Source organism: Plecotus auritus (assembly GCF_963455305.1).
Source record: "Plecotus auritus genome assembly, chromosome: X".
In the NCBI taxonomy this organism is placed as follows: Eukaryota; Metazoa; Chordata; class Mammalia; order Chiroptera; family Vespertilionidae; genus Plecotus; species Plecotus auritus.
The window spans coordinates 11,091,434-11,108,436 of NC_137784.1; the positions used below are offsets into that span (position 1 = coordinate 11,091,434).

Consider the following 17,003-nt stretch of genomic DNA (forward strand, 5'->3'; position numbering starts at 1 on the left):
AAAAAGCAGATGGTAAACTGGTAGAGTTGGGATTCAAACTGAGGCCTACCCCAAAAACCCACTTATGCATATTTTATGGAGAGATGAAACAATCATGACTGTGTTGGTGAAACTTGTAAGAACTGCAAAAGTCTAACAAGGTAATTACTTGTTAGAAGGCATGTGTATTTTGAATCCATTAATTCATTAATCCGAACTTTTCCTGCATGTCCTCAATATGACATTTACTCTACAACAAAGATAAATAAAATACTGTCCTTGCTCTCCAACAGGTCCACCTAGTCAGAAATAAGCATATGAACAAAACACATGATTTTATTTACAGATATTTATTTACAGACTCTGGGCATAATCACATTTATGAAGGGTTTACACACACAAGAATAAAAAAGGCAAGGCCTCTGTCCTCTGGGAGTTCCCCTGCAGGGCTTCCCAGGCTGTTTCTACCCGACAGCGGATATCAAAGGAAGTCTTATATAATACAAGCTATTTACCTGTTCACCTCTCATCACAGGTTATAAAGTAATTGAGAACACAGGCCACACATTACTCTCCCTTGTAGCTCTCCCAAAGCTAGCACAAAGCATTGCACTTAAAAGTACTCAAATGTTCACTGATAGTAACTAATAGTGACTAAAGTTCAATATAAGTGCATATTATAGGTATGAATAGAATTATATGAGTAAAAGATTTAAGTATGGAGAGAAACATAGCACATGTGCTATCTTGTGAATAAGGCTTACCTGGGATGGTAAAGATGGTGGTATATATACTAACTGGGAGGGGGAAGGGGGTAAGAGAGATGGTATCTTATAAATATCTCCTGTGTGATATAATCCTATATGTATAAAATTGTGTGTAAGCTTGCATAATGTAATACAAAACTATTTTGGTGATCCTTCTCTTTTTGCACCACAGGTGGTGAGATTTTAGGTGACCTTTATTTTCTTCTTTATAGTTTTATGTATTATTTAAACTCTTTATAATGGTATATATTAAATAATCAGAGAAAGTTATTTTCAAGGGGGCAGGGAGTGCCCTGATAGTTTAATAATCCCTAAATGTCCTTATATTATTAAGAAGCTCTATATATGCAATGCTGGTCTATCACACTTAACAAATTATACATATTCTTAAAGAAAAAAATTATACTGTGATAATTACTGGTGGCTATATCAATTACATATAAATATTATTTCAAGTGCTTAAAGCCGTTACAACTTACTTCATCTCTCTGAGTCTTGGTTTTCCCATATTTAAATGAAAACTAATACCATCTAAACTTCATAGTATAGTCATGAAAATTAAAGCAAGATAGTATATAGGTAAAGCACCTAGCACAGAATTGTGAATAAGTGGAAACTCAAAGATTGTTTTCTATCATACTCCATCTTCCCTAATTAAAACTCCCTGGGAAGAGTGAGTTTCAACATTAGCCCTTAACATCATGTTGTAAAATGAAACTATATTCCTACTTTGATTCCTGACCATTACTTAATTACTTTTTTAAAGTATGGACCAAAAAGATGTTTAAAGAAATAAATGCTTCAAATATATGGTAACGAAAGTAAACTAGATTTTGGGTGGTGAGCACACCATTGAGTATATAGACACTGTACTATAATGTTGTACACTTGAAATTTATGTAATATTATTAACTAATGTTACCCCAATACATTTAGATGAATGGATTTTTTTAAAAAGTGGTACATTTACACATGGAATACTATACAGCTGTAAAAAAGAAGGCCCTCTTACCTTTTGAGACAAGATAGATGGATCTGGAGATGATTATCTAAGCAAAAAAGCTAGTCAGAGAAAGACAAATATCACATGATCTTACTTATATGTGGAATCTAGTGAACACAATAAAATAGGACCAGAGGCATGAAAACATGGAACAGACTGATGAATCTCAGAGCGAAGGGGGGAGAGGGGGCAGGAAGAGATTAACCAAAGAATTTATATGTATATATATGCATTGTCCATGGACACAGATAATAGGGTAGTGAAAGCCTGGGATGGGGTGGGAACTAGGAGGTGGGGGGCAAGAGGTAAAAAGCTGGGGGGCATCTCTAATCTCTTAACAAAGAAAGATTTTAAAAAGAAACAAATGCTAAGTTTAATTAACTCTTAAATTAAGCAGTAATAAATAAATATACATATATGTGTGTGTGTGTGTATATATATATATATATATATATATATATACACACACACACACACACTGTATACATATATATATGTTTATAATGCCCAGACATGTAATTACCAAAGAAAGCAACCACCATCTACTAACCAGCATTACCAGAAAATTTATGTATTCTAGCAAAAGCTAAAAGAAACTTGTTATCACCCTGCGTTGTATGACTTTGAAGTATAATTATTCATGAATATCTTAATTCCTTTAGAGTTGGTGAGTACTGAAAATAGATTTGGCCCTTTGTAAACCAAAGAAGCCTTTGTGGACCCCTAGGAACTAGAATGGGTTTTTTTCTTCTTTTTTACACATTCATCACCCCCCAAAAGTCAGAATACAGTTAAGTAAAATGGGGGGATCTTCTGTAATCCCACCATCTAACAATAATACCTGCTGTTAACCATCTGGTATATATCCTTTCAATTTTTAAAAATCACATATGTAAATCCATATATAATACACATTTAAACCACTCTTTTTTTGTTGTTAATTCTCACCTGAGGATATTTGCATATTTTTCCCATTGATTTTTGGTTTTCTGTGTGTGTGTTTTTTTTAGAGAGAGTGGGAGAGAAACATCGATGTGAGAGAGACACATCGAATGGTTGCCTCCCTCACACTCCCCAACCAGGGCCAAGGATGGAACTTGCAACCCAGGCACATGCCCCTAACCAGTAATCAAACCCTCAACCCCTCCTCCCTTTGGTGTGAGAGCCGACAATCTAATCATTTAGGAACACCAGCCAGGGACAACCACTCAAATGTAAATTTTCCATATTTCATATGTCAATCTTCAAATGAAATTCTGCCTATATTATAAATTCATAAAGCCAACATTTTTAGCTAAAATAAGAATTGGAAAAAAATAAATGCCTTTTTAAAAGTTCGTGCAAAGTGAAGCCCCAGAGAAAACTGTAGAAAAAGCTTAACTTTGTTCACTGTTTCAGCACTTTAAGACTCAAATAAAACCCCCAGAATAGTGTTCAATGTTACATGGCAGAGAAATTTTGGTGAGAAAAAAATTAAAAGCTTTGTTTTGTTTTGACCACCATAAAGGGAAGTTGCTACACTAAAGGCATATGAGGAGCAACTTCACTGCATTAAAAAAAGCACTCATATATAAATACTGATAAGCCCCCCAAAACGCATTAGGTTAGCACTCTTTTCTAATGCCTGACATTTAAATTTCCTTGACCAAAAGGGCAGTTACACTAAATCTAGCGGGCTTTGACCAAGCATAGATAACCTGGAATCTTTTACAAAACCATTTGTTTTGCTTATTGTATCTTGTCATAGATTTAAGAGCTTAAAAATGCTTTATCCATGGGTTATGCACATATGCATATAAATTATTTGGTTAATATCTTCCCGCTTCCTCCCCCCCTTCCTTCCCTCTGAGATTCCTCAGTCAATACAGCGGTGAAGGCCTGGGGGATCACGAGTGGGTGAAGGGGGTTAATGGAGGGGGGAGAGAAGGAGACAGCTGTAATACTTTCAACAACAAAGATAAAATTTTTTAATGGTTTGAAAAGTCATGCATTGTTTTAAACCATTTTCTCAATACAATTAAACAATGTAAACAGTAAATTAATAGTGGAACTATTAAACCTAAAATTCCTAGTTGCACCTATCTGATTCTAGAGAAAATTCTAGCTTTTTTAAGAAAGACCGTTTTAAAGGACTATTTAGCAAGTTAATGAGTCTATAATTCTACGATTACAGAATCCTTCCATTATTTGCTTGTTTGAGGTTTTTGTTTTTCCTTCCCTTTTTTTGTTTTGAAAATAAGGTAATATACCTTGAGTCTCTAATTAGAGACTACTACCTGAGGAGTCAATAAGGATAACAAGAACAGGAACTAAAACAAGTTTGACAAGCAAGAAATTTCCTAGGGCCCTTTGCATTTCAGATGTTATAAAATAGATGGAATTATAGCATCTCAACGTGAGAGCATAAAAATAAACTAAACGCAGATGTTGAGCTGAAAAAAAAAATGTGTTCCCATACTAACAGCAAGGTTTGCTGCTATATTTCTCAGACAGAAGTCCCATAGGTGGGGATAATGTCCAAACTTAAACATTAAATGATTAGACTTATTCACAGAGCCTCCCATTTCACAGATATTAAAATCCACATATTTGAAAAAGTAAAGTGACCTTAAATTGAGATAACATCAATTTTTATTGGTGTAGAAAACACTCTCAACTATATATTTACTAGACTAATCATTTCCTGATGATCACCAGGGTTTTGGTAATAAATATGATGACACCCATAATACAAAGAGTTACTGTGATACCTCACTTTCTGCCCTCTGGCCTCTACCTTCCCTCTTCTCCTATATCTGCTTCCAAAGCTTCAATTACTTCCCAGACATCAACACCCATTTCGGTGTCAATCCCCTTGACACTTCATGAGCCCTCTGTGATAGGTCACCCCTCATTCCTGACACCTCTCCTCTTTGAGCCTCAGGCATGTTATTCCCTGGTTGTCCTACCTCTATTACCCCTCTGTATCTACGTCCTCCTTCTGTCCTGGCCATTGATCTTCCCTAGTCACTCAGTCTGTTCCTCTAGCTTCTAAAAATTTGAGTCTAGAATCTCATTCTAGTCCATGGCTGGTATAACACTATTATGTGGATGACTCTGATATCAGCATCTCTAGTCCCAATCTCTCTCCAAAGTTTCTAGTCTAGCCAATTGAACATCAGTTTGAATATCTCACCACCACCTTAAACACTACATATTTGAAAAAATCAAACTCATTTGCCCTCCAAAATGTGCTCCTTTTCTCTGTTTCCTAATAGGCACTACGAATTCCCAATCTTTCTGAATTAAAAATAATCTTTTGTCCAATATCTTATCAGTTACCAAGTTCTGTTGATTCTTGAAAATCAGAAAGCTAGTAGTGAAAGAAAATAAATTCAAACCTAGTTTTGTCAGACACCAAAAGACGGGGATCCAATACACTGTACATACTCTGAAAGGCTGAAGCAAAAAGACATACCATGCACCCTGGACAGAATGGATCCATGAGGACAGGAGAAAATAAAAATTACGGCCCCTGGGGTCTAATGATGGTGGTGTTGGCAGTGGTAATAATAAATACTAAGAGCTGCCACTCATTGAGCTCTTGCTAAATGTCTGGCACCCTACTAGGGCCTTTCAATACAGTTTTCTTATATAAAGCCTATTACAAGCCTGTTATTGATACTATTATTAATGTCCACTTGAAAGTTAAGGATACTGAGGCTCAAAGATCTATATAAGATCACTCAACTAAATTTGAACCTAGGTCCATGAATGCTTAACCATTATGCTAAAATTGCTTCTGTTGTATTTGTGTGCATGCCTTACCTCCCCTTCTAGACTATGAGCTTTTGGGGACAGTATCAAGTCTGGTTCATCTTTGTATTCTCCAGTGTCTCTAGCCAGTGTCCATCACATAATAGGGCCCCGAAAATGTTTGCTAAACAAGTAAACAAAATCTGCTGTGCTACAGGCTACTTATATAGTACCAGAACATTGTGATTTTTAAAAATTTGGTGAGATTTTTCTCTTGGCTGTCATTGCTGTCTTCTCTGTTCCTTTTTCTAATGTCTAATCTGCTGTCTTAATTTACATACAATTCTAGGTCAATAGGCCAAGGAGAAAATACTTTGAGACCTGAAATAGTCCCTCACTCCCCATATCTCTTTATTTTCCAACATTTGCCAGACTTTTATGTTTTCATTCTGAATTTGATTTATAGGATGTTCTAGGTCTCAAAAAGATAGGCAGGAGCATAAATAGGTTAGTATTACAGGTATTATTTTTCAAGGAGAACAACTAGGAATACATGTTGTATCAGAATTCAGTTTATGAATTCTAATTACACTAGAGGCCGGGTGTACGAAATTTGTGCACTCAGGGAGGGTCCCTCAGCCTGGCCTGTGCCCTCTTGCAGTCTAGGAGCCCTCGGGGGATGTTCAACTGATGGCTTAGGCCCGCTTCCTGCCTAAGCCAGCAGTCAGACATCCTTAGCACTGCCACAGAGGTAGGAGAAGCTCCTGACACTGCCACTGCACTTGCTAGCCATGAGCTCGGCTTCTGGCTGAGTGGCACTCCCCCTGTGGGAGCACACTGACCACCAGGGGCAGCTCCTGTGTTGAGTGTCTGCCCTCTGGTGGTCAGTGTGCATCATAGCAAGCAGTCATTCCACCATTCAGTCAATTTGTATATTAGCCTTTTCTTATATAGGATGACAGTTGGAACCAAAACACGTGCTTAGACCAACATTCAAACAAAAAAAGAAAAGACACAGTCCTTATACAAAAATAATCTAACTACAGAGATATTTCATTCTATCCCCTTGAATCCTATCTAATAAAGAGGGAATATGCTAATTGACCATTACTCCGTCACAAAGATGGCTGCACCCACAGCTGAAGCCAAGTTCCCATAAGGAGCCTTAACGAGCAATCAGCAGGGACCTGAGGCTAAGCCCTCCCCTGCCCCCATAGGGCTTGACAGGGGACCTCAGGCTGCTCCCCCCACCCCAGCGCCAGGCTGGGGGACCTCAGGCCGCGACCCCCACCCTGGCACCAGGCCGGGGGACCTCAGACCGCACCCCCCACCCAGCGGGACTTGATGGGGGACCTCAGGCTGCATCCCCCGCCCCAGCACCGGGCCAGGGGACCTGAGGCTGCACCCCTCTGCCTGGCTGGGCTTGACAGGGGACCTCAGACTGCATCCTCCGCCCAGCGGGGTTTTGATGGGGGACCTCTGGCCGCACCCCCCACCCCAGCACCGAGCCAGGGGACCTGAGGCTGCGCCCCTCTGCCTGGCTGGGCTTGACAGGGGACCTCAGGCCGTGCCCCCCACCCAGTAGGGCTTGACAGGGGACCTCAAGGTGCACCCCCAGTGCTGGGTCAGGGGAACTCAGGCTGCACCCCCCACCCAGCACCCAGCCGGGGGACCTCAGACCGGCCCCCTGCCCGGCGGGGCTTGATGGGGGACCTCATGCCACGCCCCCTGCCCCAGCACTGGGCCAGGGAACCTGAGGCTGCGCCCCCCTGCCTGGCTGGGCTTAACAGGGGACCTCAGACCACACCCTCCACCCACGGGGCTTGACAGGGGACCTCAGGCCGTGCCTCCCACCTTGGCACCAGGCCAGGGGACCTCAGGCCACGATCCCTGCCCCGGCGCCAGGCCAGGGGACCTGAGGCCACACCCCCCGCCTGGCGGGGCTTGATGGGGGACCTCAGGCCACGATCCCTGCCCCGGCGCCAGGCCAGGGGACCTGAGGCCACACCCCCCGCCTGGCGGGGCTTGATGGGGGACCTCAAGGTGCGCTTCCTGTCCTGGTGCTGGGCTAGGGGACCTCAGGCTGTTCCCCCAACCCCAGCGCCAGGCCAGGGGACCTCAGGCCACGCCCCCACTAAGTGGGGCTTGACAGGGGACTTCAGGCCACGCCCCCCACCTCAGCACCAGGCTGGGGGACCTCAGGCCGCACCCCCCACCCTAGCACTGGGCCAGGGGAACTGAGGCTGCACCCCCCTGCCTGGTGGGGCTTGACAGGGGACCTCAGGCCATGCTCCCCACCCAGAGGGGCTTGACAGGGGACCTCAAGGTGCACCCCCAGTGCTGGGTCGGGGGAACTCAGGCTGCGCCCCCCAGCCTGGCGGGGCTTGTTGGGGGACCTCAGGCCATGCCCCCAACCCAGCAGGGCTTGACAGGGGACCTCAAGGCATGCCCCCCGTCCTGGTGCCGGGCCAGGGGACCTGAGGCTATGTCCCCTGCCCGGCAGGACTTGACAAGGGTGGGAATGGCCATGTCTGGATCTAGCCCAATGGGGGCGGGGGCCTGCTAGGTCTGGGTCTCACACGATTTTGAGACGCATGTGGGTGGGCAGGGACTTGACTCTGGGTCCCGTGGTTCACCCCAGACTCTGACAGGAGGAAGGTTTTCATATACATTTTACTAATTTTTTTTTCATCTCTGACACTTCTATTATAGAGAAAGGGCAAATAGTAATATTAAATTATTTCCTCTAATTAATCCCCTTTTAATGTGCACAAATTTCGTGCACCAGGCCACTAGTATATCAATAATATACTAGTAAAGGTGTCAAGGCTAAGAAATGTTCATAAATGTTTGCTGGCAGTTAAAGAAAATGTTGGAATAAGCTATGGAAATTACAGTGCACACTGATAACTCACCACACACCATTAATGAAATAGCACAAGTAGATTTTTTTCTTTTTTAAGTCTATCTCATTATATAGACACTGCTTTCAAACTTGAATAACAAAAAAGTTCTTTATGATCCAGTCAATATGCAAAAGGATGATAGAGAAGAGTGAGTTAACTGCACAAAATAATACCTTTAAGTTTTTAATTTTGACTGGAAAATAGGTTATTTTGGTTTGAAACTGGTTTCAAGAGCACTTCACATTTATACCTAAATGCAAAAACACTTATTGATTTAATTCAAATGCACTATAGCTATATATTTTCCTTTTACAAAGAGAAGCTGGCTCTTTTAACTGAAATTTGCTTCTGGTAATGGTGGTTATCCTAATAAACGATAGAAAAGTATATATATCCATTGTACAGCCACATATAATTTGTTAAATTGGACATGTATCTACTTAATCCATTCAAGTAAATAATCACTTTAAGATTTCACATGTATCTACTTAATCCATTCGAGTAAATAATCAAATTTCCCATTTTCTGCCCAGCTGGTGTGGCTCAGTGGTTGAGCATTGACCTATGAACCAGGAGGTCACACTTTGACTCCCACTCAGGGCACATGCTAGGATTGCAGGTTCGATCCCAGTTCTCTCTCTCCCTCTCCCTTCCTCTCTGAATTGAATAAAAATATATTTATAAAATTCCCATTTTCTGACATATGTATAAACATAACGAGAAAACAACTAAACTTTAATTTTGTGATTGCCTTTAAAAATAAATTTTCATCCCTGAGTTGTGTATAATCAATATTAAGAATGAACATTTTTGGTAGTATTTATCAAATCAAGCCTTCTGGAGAAACTAAGGTTTCTAGAGGAGCAATTTTAATTATGCTTTACTAAAATCGGCTGCAACAAATTAGAAATTAATCTTTTCCTGTGTCAAACAAGCTCAAGGGGGGAAAAACTATTTTGAAGAATTTTTAATTTATCTAACAATTGTAGCCTACAAGTTAAAATAATTAATACCTACAATTTTAAAATAACTTATGTGAAAGCTATCCGTTTAGTTAAGAAGTATGTTACATCAGAAAACAGATCAATGAAAGTATGTTAAGGGTTACCAAAATCCACGTTTATAATTGTCAATTCCTAAAGTTTTAAAGCACAGCCACAGGCTAATTGTCCAAGGACCTGCTGCCCACCAACATTTGCAGAGGACTGGACTTAATAGCAGGGCATGTCAATTTACTACAGGCAGTTCTCCATGCAACATTTTGACAAAAGAACTGGGTCAGGTTACAGCCTGTCCCTATTATCACAGCAGTCTAGATTTATGGTTTCTAACACCAGCCCTCCAAGAAATAATGGAAATTATGACAACAACAATTCCTGCTGGACAACAGACTTCAGAAAAGCATGCAATAAAACACAATCTGAAGTGACCAGAAAACTAAACATCCCTGACAATGCTTTAAACATGAGGCAGGTGTGTCAGTAAATTACCCACTTAAATATTTCTACAACCTCAAAAAAATCTCAGATCAGGATTTCTAGTCTAAACCAGGCAATATATAAATGTGCTTATTATTATTGAGTACTATATTTTCTTTTAATAACCATCAAAGACAATGTGTTTATTTGAACAGATTTCTTAAACTCTACCATGTTAATAAAAAATAAAGATAATACTGATTATTACATTTCAAGTAACTTGAAAGTGTATTAAAACATACTTCAAATAATACTTTAAATCTATCAAAAGAATAAGAAGACCAATTTCACAACAAAGGGCACATGTTTACAACTGTATTCAGAGGCAAGAGAACTGGTGAAGAAACAGTTGCTTCACTCATGGCTTAATTTAAAACTAAATATATAATCAAAATCTGAAACCAGCTAAAAATGATGAAAGATAGGAAAAGTGACCACATGTTTTTTAAAAATGACCTTGTCAATACATGTGCTTAAAAGTCTAAGCAAATGAAGAAGCTGTTTGTGTCTGGAGAAACAGAGGTTGAGATAAATCAAATATGTATTCTAAAGACAAGAAGCAAAGAGAGCTTCATCAACCTTTCCTTGAGAAAAGAAAGCATCTTCAAGGTATGCCCTAGAATTGCAATATATCTGTCCCTTCTGAAGTTTACAATGGCATGTTACCACAAAAGGTGGGCATGCTCTTTCCGCTATTACAACAATTTGCTCCTATAAACTTAGGAAGGGGCAGAGCCACAGCCATAAACGCACATCACAAGTAGTAGGTAATCAAATGCTCTCCATTATCAAATGTTTCCCAGCTCTTTACTCGTACTAAGCTTATTCTTTTTTTTTAACTCCTTAGTTAAATAAGAAATTTATCTAGACTAGGTCAGATGAGTATGAAATTAAGTTAACAGCACCATCATATAAACTGCTAATAGGAACCTCAAATCTTTTACTTTAAACCCAGTAAAATATCCCTGTTTCTTACATTAAAACATTTCCATCACATGCCCAAAAAATGAAAGTAAGATAAAGTTTTAGGGACACATGTTTAGTAGAAATCACTTATCACAAAAAACACACTAGTATTATTATTTATAAGGTGGGTAAGGTTTAGTTATGTTAGACAACATAAACACAAAATAAGCAAAAATTCCTTCCTCATGAAAAACCAAAGAACATATGCACATTTCAAATCCTAGTTTCTGAAATATTCTCAATTTACCCAGCTTTCAGAATCACCATCTCTATCTTTTTTAAAATGAGATGTTATCATTACAATAAAGGCATTTCTATGCTTAGAATAACCAAAGCCCAAACTGGTTAGAGCCTGGAAAACTCAACCACTAAATTATGCCAACCCATTTTAATCTAAGATAAACACAGTGGTTTCTTTCATCTATTTCCCCAAGGTAAAAGGATCATAAATATTAAGACTCCAAGCCAAGGAAGAATGAACTTTTTCTTTCTAAATCACCACCATTTGCCATTTTCAAAATTTCCACATTTTTGGTTCCTGCAATCAACCATCACTTCAAATTCTAAGATATAATGTAGTAATTGTCAGACATTAAAAATGTTCCTAAAATTCTTAAGGGTGCTTGATTTGCTCACTCCAAACTACAAAACACCTGTCAATGCCAGACCAATATTGGCACCATAGCCTCATGGCTCTAACATAGATGGCTGTGGCAGGGTTGCTTTGTTCCTATCTTGTATATCCTAAAAACTAGAAATGACTATGAGGAAACAATGAGAGTCCCGGGGAGAGGAGCTAATAGAGGAGATGGCCTCAGATTTCCATTCACAACTGGAATGAGAATAGAGAGGAAATTAAGTTACAGACCCCGTTACCTGGGGAGGCGGGGGGAGGACTAGAGGTGACTAATAACTCAAATAGCAGATCCCTTGCATCAGCCAGTGTTCCAGTTACTAAAGTTACAAGTGATTTCTATTAATCCAAGGAGAGGGGCAGTAAAACATTCAAGTGAAATTTCCCTCCTCCTTACCCTACAAGAGCTCAAACTAAAATTGTGCCTTGGATCTTCCTTAAATGGAACAAGGGACTATGTCTTTTTCACTCAAAAGACTTGGTATTTAGCCTTTTCAAGGCACTTTACTATATCATCAATTATTTCTCAGTGAGGCAGCGCAGGATTACCCTGACCATTTCAATGATGCGGAAACAGACACCAACAGCAAAGGGAACAGGGGCAGGAAGGGGGTGATAGGAAGCATCTGGGAGGAACAGGCAGGCAGCTAAAAAGGAACAAACCCAAAAGAAAATGAGAGTCACATCTGGCTTATAGCTGACCATCATAACCCTTATTTGTTATTTTTGAGCTCAGAGAGATTTCTGAAACATCTTAGAAAAAATGCTCTAAATGATCAGTCAGTTAATATCTAGTTAACAGCCTAAACTACTTGGTCATAGAAGTAAAGGGTGTTTTTAGCATTAAAAATACCCAATGTCCAAAGCACATTCTGATTTCAATGTATCCCAGTCATTCCTTTTCCCCCTTAAATGTTATCTGACTCAGAAAACAATCTCTCATAAAAATGTATACTTCTATAGAATCAGAACAAAAGAGTCATAAAGTTAACATCACATAAGTCAGAAAATTCTGTTACACCCAGAATTTCATTTAGAGAATTATAACCAAAATCCCTGAATTTGCCTTGAAGTAAAAGGACATTCATATCAATTTTCTAAGCTATAACCTTGACCTTTTCAGGAATAAAATACCGATGGGAAGCCTTAATCACCCAGAAACCAGCACACATAGCAGCCTCTGAATACTAGTAAATGCACATAGAACTGAACTCCATACGGACAGCACAGGCACTTAATAAAGATGCGCTTATTGAAGTGTAAACCAAAACGACTGACCAACTGCCTCATGAGAAAAACTCATATCACTTTAAGACTGGCTCAGAGGTTTTTTGTACATATTATGACACCCTTAGCTTTAAAGCATCCTCACCCATAATGTATTCAGTTACATTAATCTTTTTTTCCAAACTATCCATTTCAAAACAAATCAGATTCTCTTAGGAAACAGGTATACACCTTTAAGAAGCTTATATGGTTGTTTGATAAATATGAAATTTATTCAAAAATTCCAAAGCCATTTTAATGGTGTTTAACTAAGTTTTTTTTTAATTCCATCATACTATTTTGAAGATTATGGATAAAGCTATAGCCAAACAAATACAAAACGTGGGGTCAATGCTCATAAATTCACTCCTTTCTTGAAATCCCAATTGGACTAACTTCTAAAAGCTTATTTTGCACATTCCTCCCACTTAAATGTACAAAACCACAAACAGAATAAAAGAACAATCACCCCTGGAAATACATTTAATGAGTAATTAAGAAAAGAATGGCAAGGAAGGCAAAATTGTCTTTATTGAAAAACATTCCCAAGCACTGCTCTTGATAAAAATCAAATATGTGTCTATGAACTATTGTTATACAATTGCTTGTCATAGGAAGCCGTACTCCATAAATGTTATACATCTTATAATATTCTTCCCCCAAAACAGATATATTTATAAATAGCTCTGGGATCATTAAAAATGCAGGAGTATCTGCAGTGGTTTGAGGAAAGAAAACTTTAATTTTGTAAATCCTGCGAACATAATGAAGTACGCACTTTCTCTGCCTTAGTTTCCCCTACTAACCTATCAATTCACTTTCTAGAGATGGCCCGAAGTCACCCTACAGTTAAGTCATAAACGCTAATCTATTTCTTCAAAGTAGAGGCCAATTTCCACTTGTAATCGCACGTTACTACGAATGACAAATGTTTTACAACCTTTCTTTAAAAAAAAAAAATCAATAGCCTTAAATGGGAACTTGTACCTAAATACCTGTGCTGTCCAAACATTCTGGGGAGGAGGATCCCAATTACAGTTCAGCCCTCAAAGCAACGAAGAACCTCAAAGCGCAAAACCTACTAAATTCCCCTACCAGTTCTACCTCAGACGAGTCACACTGGGAGGCAGCACAACCGCTCACTAGGTGGAGAAAGAGAGAACGCCGTCTCCAAACCAAGGTAGCAAAGGTCCCGATCCCGTCACGCCCCTGAAAGCGCCTCACCTCGCCGCCTCGCCGCCCCGCAGGAGACCGGGAGCCGCGCATTCCGCTCCCCACCCCGGATTCCGAGAGCTGCCGCTCCAAGCCCCCTACACAAGCCACTGGCGCTCCCGCCAGCTCCTCCGCTGCCGCCAGCTCCTCCGCTGCCGCCAGCTCCTCCGCTGCCGCCTGCTCCTCCGCTCCCGCCAGCTCCTCCGCTGCCGCCTGCTCCTCCGCTCCCGCCAGCTCCTCCGCTCCCGCCAGCTCCTCCGCTTCCCCCTGCCCCCCCCGCTCCCCCCTGCCCCCCCGCTCCCCCCTTTCCCACACACCAGCCGCCACCGAGCCCCCTGCGCGAGTCCGACGGGGCACCCAGCATCAGTACCCAAACCCGCGCTCCGCCACTGGCGCATCCTTCCGAGCTGGCATTTCACTCGCAAACTCCAAAAGTTACTTCACAAGTCCACAGAGGGCAACCGGGCGAGTTTCGGCCCCGAGCACGCAAAGTCAGCCCCGCTGCCCATCCGCGCTCCCCCGGGCCCGACCCGGCCCCACGCCCCGGCCCCACGCCCCGGCCCCACGCCCCGCGGGAGGATGCTCGGGAAGGTGCTGTCGGCGCTTGGGACCAGGGGCAGCCGGAGGGGAGCGGCCCGGCTACGGAACCCCGGGGGAGTGTGAGGGGCGCCACGACAGAGGCTGAGGGCACTACGTGGGGCAGGGGAACCCCAGATCTCAGGATGGGGGTGTGGGCGAGGCCGCCGAGAGTGGGCGACAGGGGTGCAGGGCCCAGCTAAGGCCCGACCCCGCGGGGCGGTTGAGGGGGCGTTCCGCGCGCGGGACCCGCCGCGAAGGGCTCCCAGCCACCCGCCCGCCCGCCCGCGAACATGGCCAGACACCGGCCTCCAAGGCTCCGCCTGTCCGGTCCTCGAGGGGCCGGGGATAACCACGTACCTAGGGTCTCGTAGGCAAAGGGAGCAAAATTCCGATCACACTGGTCACCGATTCCCCGAGAGCAGCCACAGATCTTCACACCGCTGCCGCCATGTTTGAGAAGCCGCGCGCGGAGCCGCGCATGCCCCGCAACCGCCACTGGCGCCCCGCCCCCTCTGGCCCGCGTGCCCTGCGGTTGCCGCGAGCATGCCCTTTGACCGCGGCCGCGTGCGGGCCGGATCTGGGGACCCAGCTGTGAGCCCGCGCGGGCACACACTGCGAGCCCAGGAAAGCCCTGGGCAGTTTTTCCTTATCTTTCTCCCACAATCTGCTCTCCCGCCAAAAAAAGAGAAAAAAAGCCAGTCGCAGCCCCTGTACCCTAACTGGGACCCCAGGGTGCGCGTCAAGTTCCTTCCCAGAGAACTCGCTCCCCTACCCTGGACTCCTGGCCACACGCTCAATAGGCAGGCGCTTCCCTAGGAACTCAAGCAAGGAAAAAGCATCTCCTTAGAGCAGCTGGAACAAAACCACTCCTTTGGGAGTTGCAGAATATTCCTTAAAACAGCGACACCCCCCTATATACACCCCCCAAGAGCTTTTGCCAGGTATGACCCTCCAGTTCCACATTCTGGATTAAGTTGTTCCTCCAAACCCAGGCTTGAGCTAATGGGAACTACATTAACCCTAGGATGTTTGGGATCATTGTGCATTTTGGGGTCTCCTCTCCTCCACCCGCCTTGCCCGGTTCTGAGCTGTGGTGCAGGTGGAGGTGCACCTAAGAGCAGGCTTACTAATAATCGTAAAACAGCCCACGAATCTCTCTGAGCAAAATGTGGAAAGCCAGAGACATTATCCCATCCCTCCTTGTGAGATTGAGTATAAGCAGATTTAAAACATTTTGTTTAAAAAAAAAGTGTCAGACCTTCTCTAACCCTTTCAAAAGCTGTATGTTGGTTTTGCATCCATGATCTCTTTAACATAGTATGTAGGGCATGATGTATTTTAAAATCATAAATTGGAAATCGGAGCCTAAAACTTTTTAAAACCCCGCAGAATATATCCATTTAATACAATGCATAATGCAATTATTTTCATTCGCAACTTTCGCAACATTAAGCAAGAGCCAGACTAGAGTGTTTTTTATTGTTTCTAAACGCTGGGGAATGGCACAAAATCAAATTGCTCTGACTGACTTTGAATTCTTTAAAAATGAATAAAGAGCACTGCCCAGGTGTCTCAGTTAGTTAGAGCTGTCATCCACATAAGGCCAAGGTTGCAGGTTCCACCCCTGGTTAGGGCACAGACCTTACAAGAATCAACCAATGAATGCATAAATGGATGGAACAACAAATATCTTTATCTCTCTCTCTCTCTCTCTCTCTCTCTCTCTCTCTCCCCTTCCTCTCTCTAAAAATCAATCAATACATTAAAAAATAAAGAAAATGAATAAATGTTAATGCAAAATTCAAAAAAACTTTAAGATGAAAATAGAAAAAGGAGGCCATTGACAGGCAAATATTAAAGAGAGTTTGGGTCATTTGGTCAATTGTGTAACATCACATTGGAGAATATGTTGAAATAATCTAAGATGAAGATTCAAAAATGTTTTAAAAAGCTTTAACAGAAGGAAATTAAACAGGTTTAATTTAAGTAAACCCTTAGCATGGGCTGAGGGGAGTGTTTAAATTCTTAATTACCGGCCATTGTCTTTCTAATCCCAATGCAATGGAAATAGTTATTACATCCTATATAATAAAGAGGTAATATGCAAATTGACCATTATGCCCTCACAAGATGGCTGCCTATGACCAGGCCAGCAGGGGGGTTAGTGAGGGATGATCAAAAGACTGATCAAGCAGTCTGCGTGGGGCGACCAGGCCAGCAAGGAGGGGGCAGTTTGGGGGGACCTGGCTAGCAGGAGGGGCAGTTAGGGGCAATCAGATAGGCAGGCAGGTGAGCGGTTAGGAGCCAGCAGTCCCAGATTGCAAGAGGGATGTCCGATTGCCGTTTTAGCCCTGGTCCCCGATTGAAGAGGGTGCAGGCTGGGCTGAGGGAACCCCCTTCCCCTAGCACCGTGCCACTAGTATACATATAAATAGAACCAGAGCTTTTTGCATTACCTAACTGTTTTATGGCCTTATA

At 42.3% G+C, this 17,003-nt stretch overlaps 1 protein-coding gene across 1 annotated transcript in view; it reads right to left on the reverse strand.

Annotated features, from left to right (window-relative positions):
* SCML2 (Scm polycomb group protein like 2) overlaps positions 1 to 14,999 on the reverse strand; it is a 76,634-nt gene extending 61,635 nt beyond the window's left edge. Inside the window, exon 1 of the mRNA XM_080652667.1 lies at positions 14,883 to 14,999. The gene's annotated coding sequence lies outside the window, so the exon portion shown is untranslated. The remainder of the gene's footprint in view (positions 1 to 14,882) is intronic.
* Positions 15,000 to 17,003: the final 2,004 nt, after the last annotated feature.